This window comes from Thamnophis sirtalis, unplaced genomic scaffold, assembly GCF_051295495.1.
Source record: "Thamnophis sirtalis isolate CommonGarterSnake01/CBP01778 unplaced genomic scaffold, rThaSir2_p1.2 scaffold_2, whole genome shotgun sequence".
In the NCBI taxonomy this organism is placed as follows: domain Eukaryota; kingdom Metazoa; phylum Chordata; class Lepidosauria; order Squamata; family Natricidae; genus Thamnophis; species Thamnophis sirtalis.
In genome coordinates, this window is record NW_028261382.1 from 137,434,380 (window position 1) to 137,448,847 (window position 14,468).

At 37.8% G+C, this 14,468-nt stretch overlaps 1 protein-coding gene across 5 annotated transcripts in view; it reads right to left on the reverse strand.

The window, feature by feature from the left end:
- CHD7 (chromodomain helicase DNA binding protein 7) overlaps window positions 1-14,468 on the reverse strand; it is a 217,629-nt gene that overhangs the window by 154,136 nt on the left and 49,025 nt on the right. The window lies entirely within an intron of this gene.

Consider the following 14,468-nt stretch of genomic DNA (forward strand, 5'->3'; position numbering starts at 1 on the left):
TATATATCTCCCTCAATTTATTGGTCATTTGACTAACATGTAAATCTGATCTGATAAATAACTAAATTGCAAACAAAAACTGACTAAAGTTTAATACTACTAGTTTAGTACTTTCAAGAATTTCCATGCATAATCCTACCAATTAAAAATAAATCAGAATTATTTTTTCCATATTATAGATATAGAGAACTGAGGCTAAAAACTGCACCTTGTCTTTGGTCATCTATCAAAGTTCACATCAGAGAATTCAAGATTGTTTAACATTTTCAACAAAGGAAACATTTAAACTATAATTTTCTGATTTGCAACTCCACCTCTATATAACTAGGAAAGTTTTACCTACCGTATTTTTTGGAGTATAAGATGCATCTTTTCCCCTCAAACAAGAGGCTGAAAATCTGGGTGAGTCTTATACACTGAATACAGCATTTTTTTGCCTCCTGAAACCCTGCCCCTTCACCAAAATGGCTGTGCATAGCGTGTAGGAGGCTTTCAGAGAGCTCCTGGGGGTTGGGGAGGGCAGAAATGAGCGACAAATGGGCCATTTTGTTTGCTCAATTTTGCCCCCCGCAACTCCCAGGAGCACTCTATAAGCTTCATAATGCCCTTGACAAAAAATGGGCCCATTTTTGGTTCATTTTTGCCCCCCCCCCGCCAGGAACATTCTACAAGCCTCCTAAGGGCTATTCATGCCCTTACTTTGAAAAAAAAACGGGCCCGTTTTCACGAAAAACAGGCAGTTTTTAGCAGGTTTGCAGAGTGCAAAAACTTTTTAAAAAAATTTGCCTCTTCAAAACCTTGGTGCATCTTATACTCCGGTGCATCTTATACTCCAAAAATATGGTAAGTGTGATCAAATAATTAATTTGATTAAAAGAAAGCTATTGGCATAAAAAGACCAAAAGAAACAAACATTTATAATTTGAAAATAAAGGAGACAAGAAATATATTATAAGGTGCTAGTCCTTTTCCATTACCAAAAGTCTAAATCTATCATATTTGTAGCTGCTCCAAAGAAAGTCAGAAGTAACTTCTTTATATATCTTTCTTTTTCTCTTTTTTATTTGTTACTATTCACTTTTCTTTATTCTTTAATATGTTTTCTAATTTTCCTTTCCATAGTTTTTTAATCTTATGTAAACATTTCTTTTAAAAAAATATTTAAACAAAGAATTATCAGAATTGCACAGGCTTGACAGCAGTCCCAAGCTTAAGCCCTATACTGCTATAAAAGCACATCAGGGAAAGGCCTGAAAATATTTGGTTTTTATTCCCATAAATTAAAAGTATTGCTTTGCTCATAATTCAGCTAATAAATACTGTTACATTTTATTATATCCTCAACCTATGACCAAAATTGGGACTAGAATTTCCATCATTAATTTGTGTGATTGCAAGTTGAGTCAGACCTGATTTTATAACAATTATTATGGCAGTTGTCAAGCAAAACACCATGTTTGTTATGCAAATCAGTCATCAAGCAAATAAAGTTTTCCCAATATTTTTTGCCATCACAGATTTTGATCATGTGATCGCAGGACACTGCAACATGAGTCATGAGTCAAAGTCGGCTGTCACGCATCCTAATCACGATTGTGGGGGTGACATGAGGGTCATAAATAATAAGGATACAGGTTGTTAGTCACTTATTCTAGATTTGTAGTAACTTTTAGCCATCATTAAATTGTCATAAGACTGAGAACTGTATATGTATGTATGTCCTATCCTTCATATCCCCTATCTTTCCTACTATTTTCTTTTCTATTTACGTATCTTATAGTATTAATACATAAATAAATAAAATGTTGGATATGTAGGATGCCACAGTAGAAGAATAATAGGAAAAGGAGGTAAAATTGGTGGGGCTGCTAAAAAAAATATCAAAACCATAAGTGCAAACAAATCACAGATTCACAATTCAAGAGAAGTAAATTCATTTCTTGAAGGACTTCAGGGATTCTTGAGCTGAATCACTGAAGTTATGCTTGTTTCAGCCACTGGACTTTGTGCATGCTTATCACAATGGATTCCATCTACGCTAGTGGGGGTTCCAGAACCTGCTTCCTATATTGTGCAGTTGGCAGATGGGCAGGTTTAAAAGTGACATGTGGAACAGCTGTGCAGGCAGTGTGCCAACCTGATCCTGTTACTTCAAGCAGCCCTGTGTCATCTGTACAACCAATTCCAAAGAAGAAAGTATAGAGGAAACACTCAACAATGAATTATCAAAAGTGTCATCACCTGTGGCTATTCTGAGAGTGATTGTCATTCTATGACACACACACACACCCCAAAAAACCCTGAAGTTTTCCAAATGGAAGAGTGATCATTCAAAGGGGATTGGGCTGCTGTATATTGCAAAACAAATTAAGATTATGTTGTCACAAGAAGAGTTGTGAATTACAGGCTGGGACAAATTAAGATTGTGCTTTAACAAGATTACTACTATTAAACTCAGGTAGGGTTACTGTTGTTACTTTTGGTATAACCTGCTAGAAATATAGTTATTTTTTTGTGTTATTATCAATAGGTTGCCGGGTGATAATTCAATAAAAGGGAAAGCTCAAAATGAGCCAAGAGTAGCAAAGGATACTAAGAAAAGAAAAAAGAAAAAATACCAACTGCTCTATAGAAATGGCAAAATGCTAATAAGTAAAAAAGAAAAGGCATGGTTACTTCTTCTTTTTGTTCAATTTTCAATTATAATACGGAAAAGAGAAAACAGAATCAGGACCAGGACCAGAATGCTTGAGACTGATATAAACATGGTCAGGAAACACAACTTTGAATATTTTAAACTCCATGATCACATGAATTTGTTAGGATGTTGGATAAGTGGATGTAATATTGCAAATCCTACAGAAGTGATAAATAATTTAAAGATAGATAATGATTCTAATTTTTAAAAACCATAAAGGACGATCCAGTACCCGCTCGGCTGCTACTGTCTAGAGCAGAGAACAGTCTGTTAAATATCTTGAAAACAATGGGATAATTATCAGAATTGAATTTATCAAAGATAAATCTTGCTAGACTAATATTAGTCAAATAATTAGTTAATCACTTAGTTAATTAGGTGACTAGTGTGTCTGATTAGGTCCAGAAGGAATTTGGGATTATTCCAGAGGGTCTGCTGTATGGTTTAAACAAGGCTGGTAGTCACTAGGACAGTCATCGTGTGCCAAAGGTGGGGGGAGCGCAGGGGGGTCGTGCACGGGTGTGCCCACACCCATAATTCTATGCGTGTGAGCATGCATGCACGACCCCTGCTCTCCCCCTGCTTTTGGCATGCAATGGACTCCTTTTTTGCCGTCCCCAGGCTCCAGAGGCTTTCTAGGAGCCTGGGGAGGGCAAAAATGGCCTCCCCGCACCCCCCACAGAAGATCTTCGAAGGCTTCAGGGTGAAAAACGGCCCTACAAGCAAATTCCGGATTGCCCATAGGACCATTTTTCACCTTCCAGAGGCTTCAGGGAAGCCTCCTAAAGCCTCCGGAGGGAGAAAAACAGCCCAAGGCGCAAACTGGAAGACTGTTCCTGAACTTCCAGTTTGCGCATTGGTTTTTTTTTTTGCTCTCTGGAGGGAAACCTCCAGAGGGCAAAAAAACAGCCAAAAATGTAGGCCAAAGTCAGCTGGCCAGTGCACACATGCACGCTGGAGCTGTCAGAACAACGCCTCGTGTGCCCTAACAAATGGCTCTACATGCCACCTGTGGCACACGTACCATAGGTTCACCATCACGGCACTAGGATAAGGGAGCAGACATGGTTTTGGATTGGATTGTGCAGGGTTTTCAAAAGTCCCTCTAGTTTATAGAGATTACATGGTTCAAAGCAACTATTAGGGCCTAGTTTGTGATCTAAATGCCTTCTAACAATGTTATGGTTCTATAGCTATTACAGTATTTAAATTCTAAAATGTTTCTAAAATTACATACATTACCTAATATCAGGTGTCTCGCCAATGCTTTTATAATCTGCCATTAAAATGCTAGTTATAAGGCACCTGGTGAAAATAAACTGTTTGGGACTAACACCTGACTGCTCTGTTAATCATTTTTAGGCTATATCTTCTCTTTACTACTCCCTGAGAGTAAGAAGTTGAATGGTGGTTAAAACCATGGAACACATATAAAGTATGTAGGTATGAATTAGTCAAAATACAGTTCAATTTTGAGATCGGATATAGCAGTATTCATTTGTGAAATATTCTCCATGTATCTCTAAGACACCAGAGATTGGGGGGGGGGGTGAGAAACTTTCCAAATTATGAGGCAAAAACCCTATAGAGAAACTGTGATCCAGTGCAGGAAGTTCTTTATTTTAAAAATAAAAATGTGTAAATTTCACATTTATATCCAAAAGATCAAGGCAAAACCACTCTTAACCATTTTGTTTCCTGAACAGATAGGTTTGCTTGCATGACATTGTTTACATGAGGCTGAGATGCATAATGAGTTTTGGCTCATTATGTGTGTAAGCATCAAAGAGGCCCATGACTCTCCTTCTCCCTTTATTCACATATGGAAACTTTAACAATGACCAAGAAATTGGAAAACTGGATAACTGAACCTCTTTCAAATCTTTCTGAAGTGATTTGCAGCATGCAATTTGATCCTTTACATTAATTTGAAGGTTCAATTCAAAGGACCGATATGATTTAATTTCCTTCAAATCAAATCATCCTTTCAAAACTTTAACTTCCTAGTATGCAGAAATTCATTCCAGATAGGTAAAATGAATTATTTTGAACATAATAAATTCCATAATTTCAGTTAGTAAGTTTTAAAATATCAAAATAAGTAAAATGGTTTTTATGAAAGGAATGTCAATTTAAATAAATTATTTAGCCCAAACACAATTTAAGAAAATAAAATTTCAACAAGAACAGATCACATTTAACTGATTATCAACCTGTATGGGCTCTTTTGGAAAGTTATTACACCTCTCTGTTAAAATCATGGTGATTACCTAGGGCAATTTTTTTAAAAAAATGGTCTTTCGTTTTCTGGTTTATGTGCAGCTAAATATATTTGTATCCTATTAGGACACAGACAGGGTTCTAACTCTGAGTCTCATGAACATTGAATATTATGAAATAAAATGTTTTAAACATAAGTGGCGTAATCTTTTATTAGAAACTAGAGGCAGAATCTGGAATAGCTATTTTAAAACAATTACTTTGTAATGATTATTTTGATTTTCAACTACTGCAATTAGAATTTTCTTTGTCCAATACACCAATTAGTGGCAATATAAATAACTTTTAATTTCTCAATTAGGATTAAAGTAGATATGTCAGCAGCCTCAAGAGTATGAAAAGCTATCATTTTTAATGGCGTCTATGAAAACAACTGACTAAAATTATATCAGAAATTGGAAAACATTATGTCAAAATTATTGACACTTATGATTTATAGAATAACAAGTTGGCATACCAAATTATTGAACCTCAATACATTCAAATAAATCTTTCAGAAAATATGGACTGGATTATAAGTTTTATTTGCGGTGACATAAGAAATATGAAGGTCGATATAATTTAGTCATGTATGCTACTGGTTTCTTTTTGGAGAAAGCTGTAATATGTAAAAGATATATGGGTAAATGTTGTCCAAGTTAATGGCATCTTGAATTATATGCCAAAATTATGGAATATGACTCTTAGAAATAATTCTATATTCAGGCTATAGTTTAAACTTCAGTTTAGAGTATGAACAACCACGGCAAAACATTAGAATGGTTATACAGGGAATGGAGAAGAGACAATCAATTATATTAAGAGTATAGAAAAGTATTATTCTCCAAATATCAAACACTGGATGCAAGAAATGTATAATATAATTTTTTTTTTTTTAGGTATTTTATTAAAATTTATAGGCCGCCCTTTTCCCTGAGGGGACTCAGGGCGGCTTACAACCATTAGGGAGGGGGTACAATACAAAATAAACAATATATAAACAAGATAGGTAGTAAAAACACAACATGCATTCTACATTCAACACTCGGGTGGGGCAATTAAGGGCTTATCCCCAGGCCTGTTGGGAGAGCCAGGTCTTAAGGGCTGCGCGGAAGGCCTGGACGGTGGTGAGGGTGCGTATCTCGACGGGGAGGTCGTTCCACAGGGTCGGAGCTGCAACAGAAAAGGCTCTCCTCCGTGTAGTCGCCAGTCGACATTGACTGGCGGATGGGATTCGGAGGAGGCCCAGTCTGTGCGATCTAATCGGTCGGAGGGAGGTAATCGGCAGAAGGCGGTCTCTCAAGTACCCAGATCCACTACCATGGAGTGCTTTAAAGGTGGTCATCAAAACCCTGAAGCGCACCCGGAGATCGACAGGTAGCCAGTGCAGCTCGCGGAGGATGGGTGTAACGTGGGCGAACCGCGGTGCGCCCACTATCACTCGCGCGGCTGCATTCTGGACTAACTGCAGTCGCCGGATGCACTTCAGGGGCAGCCCCATGTAGAGCACATTGCAGTATTCCAGCCTAGAGATCACAAGGGCTCGAGTGACTGTTGTGAGAGCCTCCCGATTCAGGTAGGGTCGTAACTGGCAGACCAGGCGAACCTGGGCAAATGCCCCCCTGGTCACAGCCGACAGGTGATGATCGAGAGTCAGCTGTGGATCCAGGAGGACTCCTAAGTTACGAACCCTATCTGAGGGGTATAAAATTTGACCCCCCAGCCTGATAGATGGAACATTAGCCGAATTGTTGGGAGGGAAACACAACAGCCACTCGGTCTTGTCCGGGTTGAGTACCAGTTTGTTAGCACTCATCCAGTTCCTAACGGCCTCCAGACCCTGGTTCATCACATCCACCGCTTCATTGAGTTGGCACGGGGCGGACAGATACAATTGCGTATCGTCCGCATATTGATGGTATTTTATCCCGTGCCTCCGAATGATCTCACCCAGCGGTTTCATGTATATGTTAAATAGTAGGGGGGATAAGACTGAGCCCTGAGGCACCCCATATTTTAGGGGCCTCAGGGACGATCTCTGCCCCCCCACCAACACCGTCTGCGACCTGTCCGAGAGGTAGGAGGAGAACCACTGCAAAACAGTGCCTCCCACCCCCACCTCCCGCAGTCGTCGCAGAAGGATACCATGGTCAAATCTGTAATCATTACAGATTTGTCTAATAATTTGTTTAAAAAATTATTTTTTTATTAATTACATTTCTTAGTGCTTAATAAACATCATGTTGTCTGGGTATTCAATTTGCTTAACAATACATATTACATTCTTAATCTTCACCCCTTTTTTCCAATCACTGATAAAATAGATTCCATGTTTTATAATATTCTGTATCTTCTTTCTGTTTCATTTTTAATGTCATTCTATCCATTTCTGCACTCTAGTATTTTCTTAATTATTTCTTCATCTTGGGGTATTCCTTCATTTTTCTATTTTTCATTTAATAATTTCTGAATATAGTATTTTTTCTATTAATCAAAGAATGTCATAACATGCTTCCTTTTGGCAAAGATTTTATAAGTCAATATTATCCATATTTAATGAATAATTTAATTCATTAAATTATTTTAATCATAATCATAAATGATTAAACAAATATGAACTTAGGTCATTTATTTCAATTTAGCATGTTCATTTTTAAGTTTTTTTCTATACATCTATTTTATTTAATTCTTTTTATTTCTTTTTGTTTTGATACTACAATTTTATTAAAATATTGGATACATGTATATGATTTTTTATTTGTTTTTGTAGCTACTTATTACAGGGGACACTTTAACTAATGAACAACACTCTTGCATGTGTAATAGCATTATTTGTTTCTGCTAGCAAACACAAAATCTGTTACACAAATGTTCAATTATCTGAGAAATTTGTTGATGCAAACAATTTTTATATCCCTATGATTTGTACAATCATAAATTGTACAATTTAAACAAAAATTTAAATTTTGCAGAATTTAAACAAAAAAATTAAAACCTGTTTTCATTTAAATATACCTATTAATTTAATGCATAAACTGGGATCTTTGTCCAGGCCTTTGATAAGGGAGAATAAAAACCTTTTAATTGTTTCTATCTGGTTTATTCTCACTATCTTTTCTTTTTGTGAGTTATTATTGTACTTATTATACTTATTTTCATTGTGAGTAAAAATCATTAGGTTTCAGATCACATACAAGATAGATAAACAGACAGACAGACAGACTGCCGCATTGTTCAGAGTACAAGTCACATCAAGATTTTGAAGAGTCAAATTAAAAAAAAAAGTTTTTACACTCTGTGGACTTCCCAAAAATAGTCCTTTTTTTGCAAAAACGGGCCTGTTTTTTTCCCCCCAAAAAAGTGCATGTCCTAAAAAAAAAGTGCATGTCCTAAAAGTCCTAAAGTCCTTTAGGAGGCTTGTAAAGTGCCCCTGGGGGGTGGCCCCCCCAAAATGAGTGGAAAACAGCCCATTTTTCACTCATTTCTGCTCTCCCCAGTTCCCAGGAACACTCTATAAGCCTCCTAAAGGCTATGCAGGGCCATTTTGATGAAGGTGGTGGGGTTTCAAGAGGCCCAAAATGCTGTATTCAGTGTATAAGACACACCCAGATTTTCAGCCACTTTTTTGAGGGAAAAAGATGCGTTTTATACTCCGAACAATACGGTACCTGGAGTATGAATTGTTGTCTTATGCAAAAGAACAAGCAGGCTATGACTCTTGAAAACTAATTAAATTGAATAATTTTATTTATAATTAAAATAATTTAATTATAATTCTAAGGGACAGATGTCTTTAATTCAGGTCTATCTCCAGATAATTACATGGATATATCCAAGCAGTTATATTGACAACAACTGTAATGGTATGTGGGAATGACCTTGGGGTGTGTGGGTGGGGAGAGATGCTACCTAGGGAACAATCAGGTAAGAAAGGACATAGACCACAGCTGCATAATAGGCATATAAAGAGATTCTGCAAATTCTCAGGCTGAAAAAAGATAGTGGGAGATTTGTACTAACAGGCTTGCAAGAGTCTCTTGATGTAGCCTTACAATAAAGTAGAATTAGACCATCTGGTTGTGTTTCCTGTCTGGTCTACAATATAAAAGCTCATTACTGTATTGTTATCTTTCAACTGTTCTTTTCAACTTCATGTATAGACCATTTCTAGGAATTCTTACATCTAAACTCAAAGTAAATTATGTGTAGATTAGGCAGGGCCAGGTGCTGCCACCTGCTGAGATAGAATGAGAGAGGGAGGGAGGGAGGGAGGGGAGAGAGAGAGAGAGACAGACAGACAGACAGACAGACAGACATTCAATGTTATGCTATCAGGAGAAGGAGACAGGGAAAATAAGACAATATTTTTCTTCTGGTATTGTAGTACTGATAAACTTTCTCTACAGGTAGTCTTTAATTTACAATCACAATTGAGCCTGGGCTTTGGGGCATAAACCATCAAGGTCTTACATTTACTTTTTTACAAAACTTGTTAAGTGTTGATTAAGTGAATCACAAGGCCCTTAAGAGAATCCATTTTATCCAGTGGATGTTGGAAAATGGCAAAAAACATCACAATGTTATTATATGACTGTGATTGCTGCAACCATAAATGCCAAGCAACCAAAATGTAATCAAATGATCACGGTGGGCATGCAACAATTTAACTTAAGAACTTAATGTGCTTTTGTACACAATCACCAGGGAGAAATCACAGTACTTTCTGATAACTAATGGTCTTGTGCCCAAGCAGGGAAACCTTGCTGCAATATTTATACTAGTACTAGCAATACTTAATCTAATGACATACAATAGTTTTTGAATTACAACTCTCACGCCACATGATTATTTCTATTTTTCACAAGCAGGAAAGCATAATCCAACCATTTTAAGCCACCCCCTAATTGTATTCTAGGCAACCAAGGTTTCCGATGGATCAACCCCCAGCCTCCTCTAATACCTATCCAGGTCCATCAAGCATCGGTGCATGGATCAATCTAATAGGTTTAGCCTCCCTGCAGTGAATAGAGGCACAAGAGAATCCCATGGAGACCATGGCAAGGGAGACACTAACAGCTTCCTCAATTTCAGACCACATAGCCAGAATGTGATTCCTGTCCTGTCTCAGGCTCTGAATGAACTAGGATACGCTCATGGCCATCATGTGGCCATAAACTCCCAAATCACCTTAGATTAGTGAATTTCCCTAAAACCATACGTTTTGGGACTTATGATAACCCTAGACCTAATCCCAAATTGGTGTCAAAAGCTCCGATAGGAAAGCTTTTGAGAGGGGAGGGAAGGAGGCTGGTACAATGCCAACAATCCCAACTGATCCCTATAACCCAATTTAATTACCTGTAATGCAGTGCCCTTGAAAGAGTAAATAATTCCTGGATAACAAAGGCCTCACTTATGTCCTGCCACAGACTTTCAGCTAATACCACACCCCAAATCCCACTATACATATTTCCAGAATGGCACTTTACCAGACCCAGTCAGATTTTGGTAATACATGTTAGATAATCTTGTCATAGGAGAGCCCTTATTGCAGACTGATCTGGCACTGAATAACAGCAGCTGGAGGCCAGATATTAATATTAAAAACTTCAGAATTATAAAAAGCAGAAAACTAAAAGTAAAAAATAAGGGCTCCTATGTAAACAAATTAAGAAAAGGCTCCTATGTATCATCTTTGCACACTCCTAATATGTCAATAACTTGCATAGCTTTTAGGAAGAAAATAAAAGATTTTAAACTCATTAAAAAACAATGGGAACTTTTCTTTCCCATCTCTCTAATTCCCCATTTCATAAACATCATAGTATATAGAAAGCAATTTTAGAAGGATCAAAATGACTCTACTCAAATTCTTTACTTCCAATTCTTCTCACTAAGTATGACATGAGTATTTAAGGTTTGGAACATTATTTATTGAGCCGCCCTGAGTCCCCTTCGGGGAAAAGGGCGGCATATAAATGCAATAAATTCAATTCAATTCAATTCAATTTAATGTGGGTTCTGTCCCACAACCTCTTATACTTTTATATGCACTCCATGAATGTTTCACGCTTGTGAAAGAGTCAGGCTGCTTCAATACTTTTATGAAACCTCATGCCTTTCGTTTCTGGCTGAATGAGGGAAATATATTTGCTGCCTTTGTCTATGCTGGACTTTGCCATCTAGTTCAGATATTTCTTGTGATAAATAGATAAGCTCATCTTTAATTAAGAGATGACTGTATAGTAGGAAACAACATTTTAATGTTATGGTTTCAAGCAATTTGAGGAATTATAGGAAAGAAACCACATGTGTAATTCTGCCTAACTGGAAACAAAATAGGAACTACCCAGATAATGAAAGACAGATGTTCTATGGTCAATGAAGTTTGTATTAGAAAGCAGCCTGCCCATTCTTTGCACTAGCTGAAGTTTTGGAACATTCTCAAAGGATATTTCTTGCAATAGGATAGATAATAGCATAAAGGCTCTGTAGGCATTTTATCTCATTCCATCTGGGTAAGAACTGCCCATAAATCCCACTTCATACTCTATAGCAGTTTATTTGTATCTCACCTACAGAGAAAAAAAGCACAGTGACAGCCCTTCACAACAATCCTAGTTTCTCATATGGCTCCTTGGGGGGAAAAAATTGCCCATCCCTGTCATTTTGACTCCTGGATTTAGGTTAATACTAGAAATTAGATGGAACTGTGAGATATTTGATAGAATTAAATAAGATGAATTTAATCAAAGGAAGACAGAAATAACGTTGAAGGATGAACTATCTGCCACAGTTTATCTGGGAATGATGTTGATTCCTAAAAGAGAGGTGGGTAAATTTTTATTTTGTTTCTATATGTGTTGGCTGAGTACCATAATTAACACTTTACAAGGATTGATAGTGTCTACAAACTGCAGACCATATCAAATGTAGGCAGAATTGTATGCTTTCTTTTATTAAGGTGGCATATAATGTTTGTGTATTTTCTATTTCAAAATGGCAGAAAACTGATGTTTTAATCAATTCTATTTAGAAAGATTTTTATCTAATCAATCGTATTTTAAGACTAACTATGTAACAGGACCTGTGGTTACCCACTTCTGCTCAAAAATATGAGACTAGCAGTTTAAAGTTATACCTTGCTGCAATGCTTGTTTATCATTATGGCAGCAGCTGAAGTTTAAAAGTACCTTTTACATTCTCAGCCATTGTAATTATTCTAATGTTTTGCCGTGGTTGTTTATACTCTAAACTGAAGTTTAGACTATAGCCTATGTATACAGATAAAACTCGAAAAATTAGAATATCGTGCAAAAGTTCATTTATTTCAGTAATGCAACTTAAAAGGTGAAACTAATATATGAGATAAGACTCATTACATGCAAAGCAAGGTAGTTCAAGCCGTGATTTGTCATAATTGTGATGATTATGGTGTACAGCTCATGAAAACCCCAAATCCACCATCTCAGAAAATTAGAATATTACAAGCAATCAATAAAACAAGGATTGTACATCGAACAATATCGGACCTCTGAAAAGTATAAGCATGCATATGAACTCAGTACTTGGTTTGGGCCCCTTTTGCAGCAATTACTGCCTCAATGCGGCGTGGCATGGAAGCTATCTGTGGCACTGCTGAGGTGTCATGGAAGACCAGGATGCTTCGATAGCGGCCTTCAGCTCTTCTGCATTATTCGGTCTCATATCTCTCTTCTTTCTCTTGGCAATGCCCCATAGATTCTCTATGGGGTTCAGGTCAGGCGACTTTGCTGGCCAATCAAGCATAGTAATCCCACAGTCAGTGAATCAGGTTTTGGTGCTTTTGGCAGTGTGGGCAGCTGGAAAATGAAGTCAGCATCCCCATAAAGCTTGTCTGCGGAAGGGAGCATGAATTGCTCCAAAATCTCCTGGCAGACGGCATGTTGACCCTGGTCTTAATGAAGCACAGTGATCCAAAGTCTTGTTACTCAGTGGTCCAAAGTCCTTTTTTCTGATGAGAGCAACTTTTGCATCTCATTTGGAAACCAAAGTACATGGAGTATGGAGGAAGAATGGAGAAGCCAATCAAGCACAGTAATTCCACGGTCATTGAACCAGGTTTTGGTGCTTTTTGCTCTCATGTGCTTGATTGGCCAGCAAAGTCGTCTGACCTGAACCCCATAGAGGGAGAAAGAAGAGAGACATGAGACCGAACAATGCAGAAAAGCTGAAGGCCGCTATTGAAGCATCCTGGTCTTCCATAACACCTCAGCAGTGCCACAGGCTGATAGCTTCCATGCCACGCGCATTGAGGCAGTAATTGCTGCAAAAGGGACCCAAACCAAGTACTGAGTATATATGCATGCTTATACTTTTCAGAGGTCCGATATTGTTCGATGTACAATCCTTGTTTTATTGATTGCATGTAATATTCTAATTTTCTGAGATGGTGGATTTGGGGTTTTCATGAGCTGTACACCATAATCATCACAATTATGACAAATCACGGCTTGAACTACCTTGCTTTGCATGTAATGAGTCTTATCTCATATATTAGTTTCACCTTTTAAGTTGCATTACTGAAATAAATGAACTTGTGCACGATATTCTAATTTTTCGAGTTTCACCTGTAGGATGATTTTAAAAGGAAACTTACAGATAAAATACTATACGGTTACTGTTGTGACTCAGCAATTCTGCTGAGAGTTTTTTGGGGATACAAAATTCAGTGTGGTGTGCTGAGAGTTTTTTCGGGATACAAAATTCAGAATGCAGCTGGGGCTTGTGGAGGAGGTTTGGAGATAAAAGGAGAGATGCTGCCATGCCACAGTCGCTGGAGTCAACGTTCCTTCGTGTGTTCCTTGTCTGGTACAATATTGCTTGCTTATTACTCGTGATTATGCCTGTTACATTTGGATAAATGCTTTGGTGTTTTCATGTAAATCTGATCCATGAGACGGTGGAAGAAGGGCAGCGTTTGTAAGAGCTTTTGTTTTGAATTCTTATCAGAGATTTATGTTTATGTTATTTTCTGGGCTCGAAGCCAGTTTGAACTGAAAACTGATAAAGAAAAATCCTTTTAAGTTTAATTGTCTGCGTTTGTTAACGATCCGTCAAGGGGGGGGGGTCAAAACAGATTGACTCCAGCCCAAACAAGCCTTAATCTCAGTAATTATGGAACAACTCATGGCGGAGAATAGATTAATGCCGCAGCAGATCGCAATGTTGTCGGATCAAATTGCGCAGTTGCAGAGAGCTGCAACACCCCCCCCAGTCAAGGAGGAAGTGCCCAATTGCCCTGCCAGATAAATATGATGGGCGTTTGGCCATGTTTGCAGCATTCTTGGGACAATGCCAGCTATTTATTAGCCTGAGAGCGGAGGACTTTCCCACTGACCGGACGAAGGTGGGATTCATGATCAGTTTGCTTTCAGGCACGGCTGCCTGGTGGGCCACGCCCTTGTTAGTGCAACAGATCCCTCTGCTGGATGACTTTCAGGACTTCTGCCAGCATTTCAAAAGGTTGTTT